The 18,923-nt window shown below is 47.1% G+C and overlaps 1 long non-coding RNA gene across 1 annotated transcript in view; it reads right to left on the bottom strand.

The window, feature by feature from the left end:
- Window positions 1–17,212, bottom strand: part of LOC141101038 (uncharacterized) — a 33,888-nt gene extending 16,676 nt beyond the window's left edge. Inside the window, exons 1-2 of the long non-coding RNA XR_012234866.1 lie at window positions 12,430–17,212; window positions 12,077–12,239 (exon numbers count right to left, since the gene is read on the bottom strand). This is a non-coding gene — a long non-coding RNA (uncharacterized lncRNA). The remainder of the gene's footprint in view (window positions 1–12,076; window positions 12,240–12,429) is intronic.
- Window positions 17,213–18,923: the final 1,711 nt, after the last annotated feature.

Here is an 18,923-nt window from a genome sequence, read left to right as displayed (position 1 = left end):
GTATGTATTCTATGTGTAAATATCTATTGTTTGGTGAGCTGTCAGTGTGATTTTACAGTAGCCGGACATGAATTGCCGGCTTTTCAAAGGATATCGATGCGTAGAAATCAGACAGCACTTGCATGGTGCGAGTGCTGTGTGATTTTTTTCTCACACCTATTGACTTGTATTGGCAAGTCTCGTACGAGATACACAGCAAAACGCTGCATGCTGTGATTTTTTTCTCAGTCCAATTTCAGCTGAGAAAAAACATCGCCGATGAGATGTCACCCATTGAATAGCATTGGTCCAATTGGAATCCGTTTTTTTAACGTATTGCACTCGTCCGTATTTCGCGCAAATGGGTATGAGCCCTTACACTGTGCCCCACTATGGGACACTCATTTTGTGCAGGCTGATCGTTTCTATAGCATGCAGATGAAGCAGCATCTGCATGCTATAGAAGCTGTCAGCGCAGCAGTTTCTGTACACTAACCTGAGCCTGCATCTTTCTCCGCACATGATGGCTGATTTATTCAGCCATCATGTGCCTTCTAACAGCCGCAGGTGAATTAAAGCTCATCCAGCAGCTATTAACCTGTTACATCCAAATGTAAATCTCTGATAGCGGCATTTAATACGAGCCGACAGTGGCGCACGTCATTCCACACTCCCACGTGATCACTGGGTGCTCTTATGACAGTCGAGAGTCTGCTGAAGACCACCATGCCTTCAAGTTACTAAAGGGGGCTATTAAATTCAGTAAAAAGTGGAAAAAGTTTCTAAAAATATGTTGAAAAAAAGTGGAAATCGCCCCCCTTTTAACCTATTAAAAATAAAACAATTATAAAAAATCATATGTTTGGTATCGCTACATTTGTAAATGTCCAGTCAATCTAAATATAAAATAAATTAATCCGATCAATAAAAAAAATCAAAACTCCAAAATTACATTTTTCTGGCTGATGCAACTTTGCAAAAAGAGGTGATCAAAATATTGCATCTACTTCCAAATGGCAACAGTACAGTCTGTCAGTTTTACCATATAGTGAACATGATAAATACATTTTTTTTTTAAATTGAACATTTTTTGCTCAATTAACTTGGATTTTTTCCTGTTTTCCAGTCTACTATGTGGTAAAATGAAAGATGGCAAAACTTTCAAAACAAGCAGTCATTTGGGAAGGGGCGTATATAGGGGGCAGGTGGGGTGCAGACAGCTGTTGGGCAAAGTCAGCTGAACTGATGCAGCAGTTCATGGTGTCTCACATCCATCTTCATTTTCCTGCACCCCAAACCATTCCTGGAGTGGGATTCAGCCATTCTCTTAACCGGATGAATGAAATTGTACTTGTTACTTTTAGGTTCAAGCAGTGTCGGACTGGGCTGCCAAGGCCCAACAGTAACATTGACCTTGGGAGGCCCACTTTTCACTTGCATACAAATATTACACTAACCCCCATTCACAAATTTACCTATATCTCTATATCAGCGGTCTCCAACCTTTTTGACCTTGAGAGCCACATTCAGCTCTGAGAGGGGGTTACGAGCAACATCCTGCTCCTGTCCCCTTCAAAGTAGTGTCAACCAAAGCCCCTTTGACGGATATAATGATAACCGAAGCTTTTCCACAGAAATCACTCTAAGGCTGCGTGCCCACGATGCGATTTTTAAGCATTTTTGCCGTGATTTTCAGCGCGAAAACGCTGCGAAAACGTTTAAAAATCGTGTACAGAACGTCCCCCATGCATTCCTATGGCATTCCGCACATGCTGTGCTAATGCTGCGCTTTTTTCCGCGGCGGAATCGCATCGCGGAAAAAATCGCAGCATGCTCATTCTTTTGTGCGGAATCGCAAAGAATTGCTGCGATTCCGCACCCATAGGAATGCATGAGAATCGCTTACTTCCCGCATGTGGCTATGCCCACCATGCGAGAAGTTAAGCGTCTCATGTGCGGTTGGTACCCACGGTGTGGAGGAGAGGAGACTGTCCTCCAGGCCCTGGGTACCATACCCCTGTAAAAAAAGAATAAAAAATAAAAAATTGGGGTTTATTTACCTTCCGACGTCCCGTGCTGCATTCCCGGCCTCAGCGTTCCCAGTAATGCCTTGCGGCAAGGTCCTGTGATGACGTATGCTCGCGTGACTCTAGCGGTCTCGCGAGATCGCTATAGTAACGCGAGACCAACGTCATCACAGGTCTCGCAAGGCATTACTGGGAACGCTGAGGCCTGGGATGGCAGCGCGGGACGTCGGACGGTAAATATACCCCGATTTTTTATTTTTTTATCATTTTTAACAATTTATCTTTTACCATTGATGCCGCATAGGCGGCCTCAGTAGTAAAAAGCTGCTCACACTTGTCAAACACTATGTTTGATGAGTGGGACCAACCTGTCAATCACTTTCCAAGCGTTGCTTCAAATCGCTTGGAAAGTGCTTGAGAAAATTGCGGCAAAATCGCGAACAGAATCGCGGTAAAATCGCGGTGAAATCGCGCTGAAAAAAATGCGCGATTTCTGGGAAGGAGTCCGGTTTTCAGTGTGCGTTTTAACACGCAACGTGGGCACATAGCCTTAAGCAGTACACTGAGGTACAGGGGTTCCCACAATACTCCCATTCAGTATTCTCTCATCAAGGAATCCCAACACACTGTCACATCCAGCTTCAAGAACCTACTCTAACAGGTAGTTTCATCCTGTCTCCAGCATACCATACCTAAAACATCTCTAAACCCCTAAGACCGGCATATGTGCTTCCAGAACTGCTCTTCTGTGCAGGGCTACTCAAGAATTCACCATTTTGAGATGTACTCTTGATACCTGTTTACTAGACTTGGAGCTAATACACCAAGCTGGCAGACAGCCGCGAGCCACAATTCATGGGACAGCGAGCCACATGTGGCTCCTGAACTACAGGTGTCACGATCCATTTTTGGATCGGTCAGATTCTGGATTCTCTGATATAAGTTTTTTTCCTTTCAGATCATCGGGGTTAATATCAATTTTGCCCCCGTGGTCGCTGGTGTTACTGTATGTGTAGTTAGTCAGCTGCTGGTGACCACTCCCGCTTTCCTATATAAGGTCACCTGGTACTCCAGCTGACTGTTGGTAAGAGCAGGTCCTTTGCAAATCAACCTTTGAGAAGAAAGGAGCTATCTGGAGCAGTGCTTTTTGCAGTCTATCTGAAGCAGTGGTGTTTCTGCTGAAAGCTGAGTTCGGGTGCCTTACTCTGCTGCCTCGGAGCTATACAAAAAGAGCAGTGAATGGTGTCGCTGAGATAGGACTTAATGTCTTGAAAAATAAATGATTAACAAAAAAAGCTGTCAAACTAATTTATACAGGTAATATAATGGCTATGGAACAGTGGACAGGGCAAGTGTTGAACTGATTTGTACAATATTGATTAATGGATAGGAAATTAGTTCAATTGTCATGCCTTTGATATCAATGACTATGCGGCAACAGAGTCACAATTTTCAGAAGGCTGCAAGGGTGAAAAAAGAAAAAAAAAACTCTCAAAACACATGGATGTCACACATGTTGGTAAGAGATTGCATCAGTTTACTAGAAAACAATGAAAGCCTCACAGGATGGTGACAGACGTGTGAATGATTCCAGCGAGAACGGTGATATCTGGCCACTTATGCAGAGCCTTTTCTTAAAAGATGACATACATTTACAACACATGGATTCACAGATCAACATCGCTAATATGAAAACCATGCTCGAGACGGAGAGACGAACGAAAAATAAATGGTACATATGAGAAAGCCTGGATTACAGACACGCATGTGTCTGACATTGCTAAGGACAGCAGAGACACACTGCCCCTTTAAGAGACAGCACCCTCTTGGCTGAAGTGATAATACATTCTATTCTACCAGCTATGGAGAGGGGAGGGGCTGTTTTCCCAGTCAGTGTTTGGAGCTGGGTGTCTGCAGGAGACTGACGTGAGGACAAAAACGTGCAGCTTAGAAGTGACTGAACTTGTGGATTGTGTATACCCTTCTGCGGATAACAAAGGTGGTTTTCCTGTGAGCCATGAAGATCTACAAGGAAGGAATTCAGAAGAAGGAGTTCACCGTTTCTAGGAACAGGCTTGGAGTCTTCACACAAGGACAAGACCACGTTGCATAGAGCAGCCAGGGAGGATATCCCATCATCTTGCAGAGAACTGCAGGGGCCCCCCAGGAAGGAACTGAGACACCAACTTTGTCCATGGTAGAAGAGGTTTGCCGGCTATGTCGGGTATGCAACCTCATTAAGAGTACTGAACAAAGGGCACCCATCCAGACCATACATACTAAGGAACCGCTAGAAGTCTTGATGATCGACTATCTCCTCATGGGACACTCAGCCCGGGGTCCACAGTACTGTTTGGTGATGACTGACCATTTCTCCAAAGTCGCGGTAGTCACCCCGACTAGAGATCAGACAGCCGAGTCGGCGGCACGGGCCATCTGTCAAGACTTCATCAGAGTCCAAAGCGCATCCACTCTGACCAAGGTGCATGTTTCCAAGGCAAGGTGATGGAAGAACTGTATCGTTTGTACGGCATTGAGCGGTCCCGGACCACCCCTTACCATCTTCAAGGCAACGGAACATGTGAATGCTTCAACCGAACCTTACTTCAAATGCTGAGGATGTTGGAAGAGGACAAGAAGGCATGCTGGCTCGATTTCCCGCCAGAGTTGGTCTGGACCTACAGCAATCGGGTCCATTCCACCACGGGTTACACCCCCTATCTGCTGCTGTTTGGAAGAGCTGGACGAGAGATCATTGAACATGAAGTTGGAACAGCCAGAGGAGCTGATGGAGCAAAGCGTCACTTCATGGGTGAAAGAACATCGGAAATGACTGCAAACAATTCGGCGGTTGATGAGGCAGCAGCTACAGGACAAAGAACATACGGACCGTAAGCCGATTCAAGAGATACCGCTCCAGCCTGGGGACTCAGTATTAGTCATGAAGAAACGCCCCAAGGGTAAACTAAGTGAGAGATGGGAAGTACAGCCTTACAAAGTCATCGAGCGACTGTATGCTGACGGACCAGTCTACAAGGTGCAGGTTGAGAATGGGGCGTCAGCCCCTAGAGTGCTCCACAGAAATATGCTGCGGCCAGGGCCGCCATCAGGGCATGACAGGCCTTACATGTGTATCGGGCCCGGTGATTAGGGGGGCCCGACTATGCTGGCAGCCCGATCCACGCTGGGGCCCCCCTACATTTTATACAGGCTTCTGCAACTTTATTTTAAATTCAGACTCAGCGCCTGCCGGGCCCCCCAGGCCCCCCGGGCAGGCCCCCCCCCCCGCACCATGGTCCAGCCAGCGCCGAAATCCCCCCTGCACAATGGTCCAGCCACAGCTCCGCCCTCACCTGACGTCACACACTGCTCTGCTCCTCCACTTCCTCATTCAGTCAGTGTGCCACGTGGGACTGGGAGAGGGAGGGAGCCTCGCCGCTGGAGCACAGCCAGATAACAAGGTAAGAAGAATTTTTTTTTTTTTTTTTGAGAGCGGCTATCCAGGGGGCCTGGGGCAGAATGCTGGGGGCAGAATGGACATGGGGCAGAATGATGGACGCTGGGGCAGAATGCTGGACGCTGGGGGCAGAATGCTGGGGGCAGAATGCTGGACACTGGGGGCAGAATGCTGGGGGCAGAATGCTGGACGCTGGGGCAGAATGCTGGACGCTGGGGCAGAATGCTGGACGCTGGGGGCAGAATGCTGGGGGCAGAATGCTGGATGCTGGGGGCAGAATGCTGGACGCTGGGGGCAGAATGCTGGGGGCAGAATGCTGGACGCTGGGGGCAGAATGCTGGACATGGGGCAGGAATGCTGGGGGCAGAATGGACATGGGGCAGAATGCTGGACGCTGGGGCAGAATGCTGGGGGCAGAATGCTGGACGCTGGGGGCAGAATGCTGGACATGGGGCAGGAATGCTGGGGGCAGAATGGACATGGGGCAGAATGCTGGACGCTGGGGCAGAATGCTGGACGCTGGGGCAGAATGCTGGACGCTGGGGGCAGAATGCTGGGGGCAGAATGCTGGACACTGGGGGAAGAATGCTGGGGGCAGAATGGACATGGGGCAGAATGCTGGACGCTGGGGCAGAATGCTGGACGCTGGGGGCAGAATGCTGGGGGCAGAATGCTGGATGCTGGGGGCAGAATGCTGGACGCTGGGGGCAGAATGCTGGGGGCAGAATGCTGGACGCTGGGGGCAGAATGCTGGATGCTGGGGGCAGAATGCTGGATGCTGGGGGCAGAATGCTCGGGGCAGAATGCTGGACGCTGGGGGCAGAATGCTGGGGGCAGAATGTTGGACGCTGGGGGCAGAATGCTGGACGCTGGGGGCAGAATGCTGGGGGCAGAATGCTGGACGCTGGGGGCAGAATGCTGGGCGCTAGGGGCAGAATGCTGGGGGCAGAATGCTGGACGCTGGGGGCAGAATGCTGGACGCTGGGGGCAGAATGCTGGGGGCAGAATGCTGGACGCTGGGGGCAGAATGCTGGACGCTGGGGGCAGAATGCTGGACGCTGGGGGCAGAATGCTGGGGGCAGAATGCTGGACGCTGGGGGCAGAATGCTGGACACTGGGGGCAGAATGCTGGGGGCAGAATGTTGGACACTGGGGGCAGAATGCTGGGGGCAGAATGCTGGACGCTGGGGGCAGAATGCTGGACGCTAGGGGCAGAATGCTGCGAGCAGAATGCTGGACGCTGGGGGCAGAATGCTGGACATGGGGCAGAATGCTGGGGGCAGAATGGACATGGGGCAGAATGCTGGACGCTGGGGCATAATGCTGGACACTGGGGGCAGAATGGACATGGGGCAGAATGCTGGACGCTGGGGGCAGAATGCTGGACATGGGGCATAATGCTGGACACTGGGGGCAGAATGGACATGGGGCAGAATGCTGGACGCTGGGGACAGAATGCTGGACGCTGGTGGCAGAATGCTGGATATGAGGGCAGACTGTGAGACGGGGCAGAATGCTGGACATGGGGCAGAAGAATGCTGGACGCTGGGGCAGAATTCTGGACATGGGGCAGAATGCTGGAGACTGAGGCAGAATGCTGAACGCTGGGGGCAGAATGCTGGACATGGGGGCAGGCTGTGAGCTGGGGCAGAATGTTGGACGCTGCGGGCAGAATGGTGGACGCTGGGGGTAGAATGCAAGACACTGGGGCAGAATGCTGGACATGGGGGCAGAATGTGACAGTGAGACACAGGAGGGGGCAGAATGTGACAGTGAGACACAGAAGGGGGCAGAATGTGACAGTGAGACACAGGAGGGGGCAGAATGTGACAGTGAGACACAGGAGGGGGCAGAATGTGACAGTGAAACACAGGAGGGGGCAGAATGTGACAGTGAGACACAGGAGGGGGCAGAATGTGACAGTGAGACACAGGAGGGGGCAGAATGTGACAGTGAGACACAGGAGGGGGCAGAATGTGAGACACCGGGCATGATTGGAGATAGATGGAGCAGGGTCATGGGGCAGGATGGATACGATTTAGACAGATTGGTCAGGAGGGGAGATCATATGGGGCAGAATGGATACTGATGAGGGTGGGATGGGAGAACATATGGCTGAAGCCAAAAATGAGACACACGGGAGTCAGGATGGGGGATATTATTACCATAGGGGCTAATTAAGGGATATTGTTACTGCAGTGATGTATTTTATTTTCTTGAGGATACTGTTGTAAATGGGGGGGCGGTCCTGTTACTGTGTAGAGTGATACTATGTCGCCTTTTTTTCTTCATGTGGTGTAATGTAGAAGTTGGGAAAAAATAAGTAATGTGTTCTGCAAGCGGAGCTCTAGATAACTGTGTTATTTCCTGCAGAGACAAGTCCTGGCTGGAAGACGTGATGGCGATCTGTGCTGGATGAAAGATGAAAAACAAAGATGAAGGACTTCACCTAGAGACATCACTGGTGAGTTAGTGTGTTACCTGTACACTAACACTATGTACAGAGGTCCTGTGTATAATGTCACCGGTGATCACTGTGTTACCTGTACATTATATACAGAGCTCCTGTGTATAATGTCATTGATCATTATATTACCTGTACACAGACACTGCATACTAAGTACAGATCTTGTGTGTATAATGTCTCTTATGGTCATAGTATTATGTTTTTTTAATTAATGTCAGTATTGTAGTATTCAGTCTCCATGTGGTGGTTATATGTGGTCTGGGCGTGGTGCAGTGGTATTTGTCCCTTGTATATTCTATTATTTGGTCACTTTGTGGTGGTAATTTGCGGTCTGTTCATGGTGCGGTGGTATTTGTTCGTTGTATGTGATATTATTCGGTCACAATGGTAGTAATATGTGGTCTGGTCATGGTATGGCGGTATTTGTTCCTTGTATGTCTTATTATAGGTCACTATGTGGTGGTAATATGTGGTCTGGACATGGTGTAGCGGTATTTGTTCCTTGTATGTGGTGGTAAGTTGTGGTCTGGACATGGTGCGGTGGTATTTGTTCCTTGTATGTGATAGTATTGGTCATTTTAAAAAATTGAAAAATAAATAAAAATATACCTAAATTGTATTGCATATTTTAACAAATATTTAATAGGTTACAGTAGAGTAGGGCCTGGCCAAAAGTGTCTACCCTGTTATGGTGGCGACTTAAAACAATCTTTTGGCCAAAGCAAAAGCTGCTGGCTATATGTATGACCTGGTGATGGGAACTGTTAATGTGTGATAGGTGAGAAGTGGAGTTTATCCAAGAGAGAGCGGTGGGACTGTGGACAGTTCGAGTGGTGGAGGCGGGGCTGGATGGAGCCTGGGCGGAGTCTAAAGGGGGCCCCGAAAATTTTGCCAGTATGGGGCCCCGAAATTCCTAGTGGCAGCCCTGGCTGCGGCCATGCCGGTCTGAGGCCCGTTCGGTACCTTTGCTGCCTGAAGGCGCTACCCCACTTCCTAAACCTGTCTTGCCTGCTAATGAAATAAATGATGAATGGTGGACCGGCCCTGACACCGTGGGGGGTTCTCAGGTGCACAGAGAAAGTAATCTTCTGGATGTTCTACTACTGCCACGAGACGACGTATCTCGAAAAGAACCTACTACAACCACTGCAGCAAGTGTACCTCTGGAAGATAGTCAAGAGCTCCAGAGATCCCAGAGGACTACTGCAGGGGTTCCACCAGTCCGATACGTAGAACAGTGTTCTCTGTTTTACCGATTTTGTTGCCTCCTCTATAGGTGCTGTTCCTGCTTTGCAAGTTTGTTCATTTCACTGCAACCTTGATGCTGTGATGGCCGAGGATGACGATCTTTAAGTAGGGAGGCATGTAAGGTGCATTGCAATGGACAGCAGAGACACGCTGTCTCTTTAAGAGACAGCACCCCCTTGGCTGATGTGATGGTACATTCTATTCTACCAGCTATGGAGAGGGGAGGGGCTGTTTTCCCAGTGAGTGTTTGGAGCTGGGAGTCTGCAGCAGACTGATGTGAGGAGAAAAACGTGCAGCTTAGAACTGACTGAACTTGTGGATTGTGTATACCCTTCTGGGGATAACGAAGGTGGTTTCCCTGTGATACTGCAAGGAGCCATGGAGATCTACAAGGAAGGAATTCATAAGAGGGAGTTCACCGTTTCTATGAACAGGCTTGGAATCTTCACACAAGGACAAGACCACGTTGCACAGAGCTGCCAGGGAGGACATCGCATCATCTTACAGAGAACTGCAGGGGGCCCCCAGGAAGGAACTGAGACACCAACTTTACCGTGAGTGTTAACCCCGTGTGCGCACATGTTTAGGGCTTAGTATAGGCTGCAATAGACAGAGCATGGTAGCCGTGCAGCCGAAGTAGCAGCGGCCAGTCAGGCTATAGTTAGAGTAGCAGCATACTGTACTTTATTGTATTGTTTTGCCTTTTTGAAAGAATGCTTTGATCTGTAATAGTTGGTGCGCCGTGCCATTTGTATGGCCCAGCTAGAGAATATCACTTTTGTAAATTGTTTTATGTCATTGCATAACCCTGTTTACACTTTCCTAACACTGCATTCCTTGTCTGTAAATAAATTAACCCTTTGTTGCTTGCACCTCATCTTGTGTACCGTAGTCTCCCTGCATTGTGGTGGTCCCCCGGCCATTACTTCACTTGCCTTTGCTGTAAGCTAAGCTCTTGTTAACTTCCAAAAAAAGTTCATATTTGTAAACAGGTTCAATAGAAATTTTAGTAAGGTCAAATGACGAACTAAATTTCAACCTAATAACCATGACAGAATAGCTGTACATTCAGTTTTATAATCTGTGACAATACAGCATCTGGCCACAGGTACAATACACACTGATCACTCCCTGCATCTTTTTATTTCCACTTTAAGGCCAAAATGGCATACGCATACTTCCAGCAAAGCCCTAAATAGATTAAAAAAATTACATTTTAAACCTCTATATTTCTTTTTGTTTTTTACATTTTTTTCTTGACAGATCCATCTTTCAAAAATATTTTCTTTTGCACTCACTGCTGCAACAAACAAACAAAAAACCCCCATAATCATACCCACCTCACAAAAAGAACCAAAATAAACAAATTCCTACATTTCATATGTTGTTTTAATCATATCTGGAACACGCTAGCACCTCAAATAAAAATCCGAGATGACCATTGGGTGTCACTATGCTCGCTTTGTTCAAAACAGTGACAATCTCCAAATGAGTCTATTTCTTTGATGTGATCAGTCTGATTAGATAGTTAAGAGGCGAGAAGTTTTTTACTTTGGTGATCTTGGTGGCACATATTGCTCCTTGCCATTATGCTGTGTTGCTCCCTGAGGTGAAGATCTGCGTCCAAACTGGTACCTCTGTTCCCTGATTTTCCCAGCACTATCTCGATGTGCTCCATTACTTCTGTGGCCAGGAGTTTCTTTTATTTTTCCTTCAACCGTTTCATGCGTTTTCTCTGAACCTTTTTTTGGAACACGTTTCTTCATTTTTGGCAGATGGTGTTATATTTGTACGAAGCTCACAAAGTGGCTGGACTGGAGCTGGTGTTGGAGGCCTTTGATACACCTCAGCATGACTTAGGTTTTTTCTTGGTTCCTTGAAACAAAAAAATGGTTGATGTGAACACATGCAAGTACATAGAGGACAACTTATTATAAAAGCATCTTACACATTTCCCAAAGTAAAAAATGGTGAGGCATTAAGGTCATTTTATTCCATCATCTAAACTATAAAGTGACACAGCTAAACTCAGCTGACCCGCCCAAAACAATGACTCAAGGAAGGAGGGTAGACTGGGAGATCAGGGCTGTCAGTTATTATACATCTTTCTCACTGCAAAATCTGCTCAAGCCATGGTGGGGGTATGTTCTTTCCTTTTTGTGTTACTGTTTGCTTATGATTGTATAATGCTAACCAGAGTAAATTATGTCAAGTCCAACTGAGCTTTTATCAGAAATTCTTTTCTGGGGCATGTACTTTGTCCCATGAATGACACTGAACAATCATAAGAGGTAAAATCACAACTCATTTACCTTTTTAATTTTGTCTACCAAATGCCAAGGCAGTATGGTCAGATGATAGCCATAAAATAAGGTTAAGCACAAATAAATTTAGCTAAAAACAAAACAAAACACAAAACACTACCAATTTGTTATTGACTTATGTTTTAGTTCAACTTTTTTTGTCCAATCAATCACGCAATACTTTTTTTGCACACGGAGTTGTAGTTGATAAATACTGTTCTGATGTTGTGCTATATATATATTTACTACTTATACGCAAAAAAATTGTACTATTTCTGGGGAATTAGCTGCGAAGATCACCATAATTTCTGACAGTGAGGTTCCCAACGTCCCCTGCATGATTGCAGAGAGCACTACTCCTAGAATCAGTGGAGAGCTGAATACAGAAGCTTAGGAGTAAAACTGGAAATTACCAAAGTACTCAAACAGAGTAGAAGCTTGGAAGAGGCCATGCAGACTACAGGCTGTTGTAAACTCATCTGCAGCCTACTAAACGTCAGCCATCTGATTACACCACAACATTTACCAACAGCTCCCACTGATCACATTATGGAACTGCTCAGTAATCTGAGGAGGGGGAATATATGACTAGTACCTGTGTACTCGGAGCAGAGGACATATTCCCCACAGGTGCAGTGGCAGCAGGATTAGTTGGTTTCGCGGAGGCAGAAATACATACAGGAAGCAGCGTTGAGGTCTGGCTGGCAAACATCTTTGTGACAAGAATTTTCTGCAGGTTTTTTTCGGGCATGGAGTTCCTATGAAGGAACAATAAACAGTTAGAAATTAAATGAAGTGCTGCACATTTGTGTTTTTAATTGTCTCAGTTATCTCAAAGCCCTCAGATCTCATAATCTTGCAGCCATTGGAAGAACAATGCAGTGAAATTCTGGCCAGAAAAATCAAGAGAAGTGGAGAATGAATGAAGGAAATTTAAGAGAAAAATACCTTCTACGGAAATGCTGGTTGGGTCAGATTGTGGGGCACTTCGGCTATATCTGACGATGCACCCCGACCGCCGGGCCCGTTCTGGTCATGCTGGGGTTAACTCATTGCAGTGACGTGGTGTTCAGGATGTGCATCCCTTCCCAGTGAAGGACCCTCCCCTTCATTATAAAATTGCAGCAACTTGGCTTCCTGTCTCTCTCCTCATCTGAGATCCGGAGCAGGTTGCTCTGCCGGTAAGATGATGACTGACCCCCTCTATGATGCGGTCTTGTAGAGAATCAGAAGAGAAGGTGCTACCTGGCTCTCCAGCATTTTGGAGGAACACAGCACCATAGTTGATGGTTGTGGGTTCAGTCATTGCATGGGAGCTCCTGGTGGTTGGTTCAGGTCTCGGCGGTCTCCAGATTATAGCTTTATAGGGTTTGTTGTTAAGCTGTGTGATGCTCTTCTGTAGTTTTCATTCTATACTGCTTGGTGAAGAACTGGTGCTATTCTTCACAAAGTACAAAATCATCAGGCAAATGAGTAGTCGGAAACAAGCAGAGGTCAGGGCAGGTGGAGGTTCAAAACATAGTCGGAGACAAGCAGAGGTCAGGGCAGGCGGCAATTCAAAACATGATCCATTGAACAAGCAGAGGTCAGGGCAGGCGGCAGTACAAAACGTGATCCATTGAACAAGCTGTAGTCAAAACCAGAAAATCTGTCTGAGAAGCAGCTGCGCACAAGATGTTTTGGGCATGCTGCAAGCCACTCGCCACTATATTTTCCTCCGGCTGAATGATAGTGCCGCGGTATTCTCTCCTAGGGAGAATAACCGTACTTACGCTGAAAATTAATGTCATAATAGCAGTGTTTTTTTTTTTAACCTTGCCTGATTGACCGTTCCTCAGTGTCCCTTCTGCTGCAGAGATCTCATAGTGCTCAGGACAAAGCTACAGCTCTCAGTCAGGCTCGGGGGTACAGAGAATTTAGACTCTCTGGCAGGACTCAATTTGCATTTTACTGTCAGGATATCACAGCCATTCAGACACGGATTTAAAAAGTACAGTTTGTCCAATTTGGTGAAAGATTAAGAAAAAGGCAGTTTTTTTTGTTGCACACCACCATTTGGGACTTTTCATTTAACAGTAAAGGGGGTTTTACACTAAGCGATATCGCTAGCAATATCGCTAAAACGTCACCGGTTTTGTGACGTTATAGCGATATTGCTAGCGATATCGCTATGTGTGATACTTACCTCCGACTGCTCCCCCGCTGTCCATCGCTGATCGCGCGAGAATGTCCGGCTCCATTTCTCGTCGTCTGCTTCCTGCTGGGGCTTCCTGCTGTGTGAGACGAGCGACGCGACGCGGGCGGGAGGACAAAGAATTTGTGTTTGCAATCATTTTCAGGAAGAAACTGAGTATTATCTGACAAAATTGCAGGGGTGTCAATACTTTTGACCACAACTGTATATATCAGCGGTCGTCAACCTTTTTGACCTTGAGAGCCACATTCAGTCCTGTGAGGGGGTTACGAGCAACATCCTGCTCCTGTCCCCTTCAAAGTAGTGTCAACCAAAGCCCCTTTTACGGATATAATGATAACCAAAGCTTTTCCACAGAATTCACTCCAAAGCAGTACACTGAGATCCAGGGGTTCCCACAATACCCCCATTCAGTATTCTCTCATCAAGGACTCCCAACACACTGTCACATCCAGCTTCAAGAACCTACTCTAACAGGTAGTATCATCCTGTCTCCAGCGTACCATGCCTAAAACATCTCTAAACCCCTAAGACCAGCATATGTGCTTCCAGATCTGCTCTTCTGTGCAGGGCTACTGAAGAATTCACCATTTTGAGATTGACTCTTCATACCTGTTTACTAGACTTGGAGCTAATTTACCAAGCTGTCAGACAGCCGCGAGCCACAATTCATGGGACAGCGAGCCACATGTGGCTCCTGAGCTACAGGTGTCCCGATCCATTTTTGGATCTGTCAGATTCTGGATTCTCTGATATAAGCTTTTTTCCTTTCCGGTCATCGGGGTTAATATCAGTTTTTGCCCCCGTGGCCGCTGGTGTTACTGCATGTGTAGTTAGTCAGCTGCTGGTGACCAATACCGCCTTCCTATATAAGGTCACCTGGTACTCCAGCTGACTGTTGGTAATAACAGGTCCTTTGCAAACCAACCTTTGAGAAGATAGGAGCTATCTGGACAAGAGCTTTTTGCTGCCTATCTGGAGCAGTGGTGTTTCTGCTGAAAGCTGAGCTCAGGTGCTTTACTCTGCTGCCTCTGAGCATTGGCAGCAGAGAAAGCTAAGTTGTTTGTTTTTTCCTGTCCATTATTTTCCCTTGTGTTGTATTAGTACAGCGGTGGGACCAGTATCCGCACTTGCCAGTTCCCTAGTAAGGGATAGGTGCAGGGCAAGTGAGGGACTGAGGTCTCCTGGTCGGCAACAGGTTGAAAGAACCTGTATAGGGAATGTGAGGAGAGTTTAGGGCACTTGCTTAGGAGAGTGCAGGAGGTGTCCATTTCCCCATTCCCTATTTGCAAGGACACCATTGTAATTGTGTCCCCAGTGTCCCCTTGTCTGTCTTAGTTGTATTAGTGACCGACCGATCTTTGGGTCACGTCACACAGGGCCAAGACACATCGTGACATTATTATCAACCCACACTTTTTTTCTGGTGAGCTATGGCCCAAATACAGGCCTTTGCCACACTGCTTCAGTCCCTCACTGATGAGCTTAAGGTGCTGCGGGGTGACGTGATGCAGTAACTACAGCAGTTAGTGGGGTTCTGAGCCTCGGCTCAGGTGTAGGCTTAACCAGAACCCAAAATATCTCTCCCTGACAGGTTTGCTGGAGGGAGAGAAAAATTTCTTGTGTTTCAGGAGGCCTGTAAATTATATTTCAGGCTCCGCCCCTTTCATCAGGGAGTGAGGAACAGCGTGTGGGGATTATTGTCTTCCTTCTTAAGGGTGATCCCCAATCCTGGGCCTTCTCCCTGCTGACCGATTCACCATCGTTACGGTCGGTGGACGGGTTTTTTGCGGCTCTGGCGCTGGTGTATGGAGATCCTGATGGCGTCTCTCTGGTGGGATCCCAACTCTGTAAAATCAAGCAGGGGGGCTGGCCGGCTGAGGAGTACTGCTGAGAGTTCAGGAGGTGGGCCACCGACACACAGTGGAACGACCCTGCTCTTAGGAGTCATTTTGTGCAGGGTCTGTCCCCTAAGTTGCAGGATACTCTGGTGCAGTATGCCGCCCCCAGATCGTTGGAGGCCGCCATGTCCCTTGCCATCTGGGTGGATAGATGCCTCAGGGAGAGACATACACCAAATGTGCCCCCTGTAGTCCTTGTTAGCGAGTTGGACACACCAGAGCTGACGGACTGACCCATGCAAGTGGGAGGAGCTAGTTCCCAAACGGACTCGCCTGTGGTTCGTCGTGGTGTGGCGGCATGTTTTCACTGTGGACAGACTGGTCAATTTATCGGGGTCTGCCCAGCTCACGCCAAAACATCTGTACCACCCAAGAAGCCGCATCCCCCTGGTCGTGTGGAGGAAGGTGACCAGGGAGTGTATATTTCCTCCATTTTGTCTCCTCAGTGTACCTTGTCAGCAGAGGTGGTGGTTGGCGGGGTAACTGAGTGCATACCGGTGATTGTGGACAGTGGAGCAGGAGTCAATTTGGTGGACGCCCACTTTGTCCAGACCCATGGCCTGAGGTATAGGACATTAGCTAATCCCCTAAGTGTTCAGGCCATTGACTCTGTCCCACTTAGCCAGGGGAGGTTGACCCAAGTCGTGGATAATATACATCTGCGTATAGGGACTCATCATGAAGAGTCCCTGTCATGCTACGTCTTGGGGGGAATGCCATCACCTATCGTTTTCGGCCTCCTGTTGTGAATTCTCTCTCTGGCTTTACTGAAGGTAGTGGAGCTGGTCAGATTGACAGAGGGGTTGTGAGTTCTCTTTCTGGGCTCCCTCTGGTGGTTACTGGAGGTAGTGGAGCTGATCTGATTGACAGAGGCTTGCCACTTAATAATGAGGAAGATGATTGGAGATCTGGGGTTTCTGATTGGGATTTAAGACAGCTGACTCCCTCTATCCCTGCTGGTGATTTTCTTCCTGTTCCTTCTGAGGTCTGATGTCTCCTGCTCTTTCCCTGCATGGTTCAGCTAAATGATTCATTTGCTATTCTGTTTGCATTTGATCTGGTTTTGTCTATCTCAGGTTTGTGCGGGTCAGCCAGCTCCGGCTGGGGCTGTGCTGAATCACCGCCCATATGTTACTGCTTGTGCCAGTTTGTTATTGCCCCTGTTATATTGGTCTCTTTTTGCTTTGCTTTCAGAATATACCAGAGTGCTGATATAGTGGGGGCGAAGTAGTGCGACTTCAGTGTTTTTGTGCATCAGACGTGTTGGACTTTTTGCAGGGTTTTTTGCATGATTGCAGACAGTATTTTTCCTTTCCTGTCCTGTCTAGTCAGTGTGGGCCAATCGTTTGCTCAGTCTATTTTTCTGCCTACGTTTGTGTTTTCATCTTGTCTCACCGACAATATATGTTTGGGGGCTATCTATTCCTTTGGGGTCTGCTCCAGGGCAGCTTAGATTTTCCCTTTTCCCCTTTCTTGATTTAGGCTTAGTTAGCTCTCCAGCTGTGCCGAGGCGTCTAGGATCATCGTAGGTATGCTCCACGGCTACTGCTAGTTGTGTAGACAGGATCAGGGGTCTGCAATCAGCTTAGTTTCCAACCTCTCTGGTTTTCTGTGGTTTAGCCTGGGTCTGCTATCCTCCTCGGTGACCCATTCCTAACAGAATCACCTGCCTAACTGTAGACTCTAGGGTACTCTAAAGAAGGAAAGAAGTAAAAAAAAAAAGTGTCAGAATTTTTTTATATATATATATATTTTTTTTTTTTCCTCCTTTTTTTCTGGGGCTGTAGGAGGATATTTTTTTGTCTAAATGGAGACTAAGCAATTGTCTGATCATGTTGAGCAGCTCGCTGCTGAAGTGCAGAAAATTTCTGCCTATCTCGCTCAATCATCTGCTTTTGAACCAAAAATCCCTACTCCTGATGTGTTTTCTGGGGATCGGTCTAAATTTTTGAATTTTAAGAATAATTGTAAGCTATTTTTTGCTTTGAAACCTAACTCATCGGAGAGCTCTGTGCAGCAGGTTAAAATTGTCATCTCCCTGCTGAGCGGCGATCCCCAGGATTGGGCCTTTTCTTTAACACCCGGAGATCCTATTCTGGCTAATGTGGACGCCTTGGGGTTGTTGTAAGATGAATCTAATGCTATTGATCAAGCTGAGAAAACCTTATTGGCATTGAACCAGGGTCAGGATTCTGCAGAGTTACAAAGAAATGGGGGCACCACCGAAAGGATAACTATGGGGATCCAACCTAGACCTAAATAGTACATATGTTTGACAAAAAGGAGAGAAAGAAATAGGCCATGAGCAGGGGATCACCCTGAATAGGACATAGCATATATAATACAAATTTTATTAAACACAGCAAACAGCAAAAATTCTTAAAAACATTAAAAATGGTCACAAATGTGACACACAAATAATACAATGCTCATAATAGAGCAACCCACCTGCTACCAACTATCACCCTCACCGAGAATAATGTCTATATCCCCAGGTCCATGTAAACAGGATTCTCAATAGGAGAATTAATAAGCCCACACATAGGTAATATAGAGCATATGAGTCAGAAACACCAATAATATACAAATACAATGAAAAAATGATGCAATTCCAACCCAATAATTACAAAAAAAAGTACAAGGGATAATGTAAACCCAAGAAGATGCTGATCACTATGAGGTGTAAAAAAAGATAGAAATGCACACTAAATAGACCTCATATATGCATAGAGGTACCCAAGCCCAAGATCAGGCAAAAGGAACATCAAGGACCAGATCAGCCAGACCATTAGGGGCTAGAGAGAGTCAAAGTGGACAGAGAAAATCTCCATAACCACCCCAAATGATAACCACACATACAAATCAGCACAATACAAAACCCATGAGAAGTGAAGTGGGGCAGTTAGAGCCAGGGACCCGATGCGTGTCGCCACTCTAGGTGGCTTCGTCAGGGGTACAGATTGCCAGTCAGCTGTGTCAATATATATGGTTGCATAATTAGTAGATAGGGAGCAGCTGCGCCACTGCTTACCATGACAGGGTTAACATCCAATATACCTGAGAGTCAGCGGTTAGTCACTGATCCATAGCTATGGCTGACAGCTCACAGCAGCGGCATGTGACGTCACAGAATGCCAACTGTGCAAGTGTCGGTGTCTGAGAGACAAGGCACACATCCTGAATACAGGAAGTGAGAGAGAGCTCAATATTGCTACTGCGCAGGCGCCTGCAGTAGCCTACTGCGCAGGCGTCGGCGTATAGTAGACAAAGCGCGCATCATGAATAAATGAGAAAGACCAATCAAAGGGACGCTTACGGTCATGTGACCGATTAACCCTCAAAGATAT

Source organism: Dendrobates tinctorius, unplaced genomic scaffold (genome assembly GCF_039654945.1).
Source record: "Dendrobates tinctorius isolate UK_male_01 unplaced genomic scaffold, ASM3965494v1 ptg000114l, whole genome shotgun sequence".
NCBI classification, from domain to species: domain Eukaryota; kingdom Metazoa; phylum Chordata; class Amphibia; order Anura; family Dendrobatidae; genus Dendrobates; species Dendrobates tinctorius.
The sequence above is the reverse complement of the archived record's forward strand: the minus strand, read 5'-3'. Positions and strand labels throughout refer to the sequence as shown.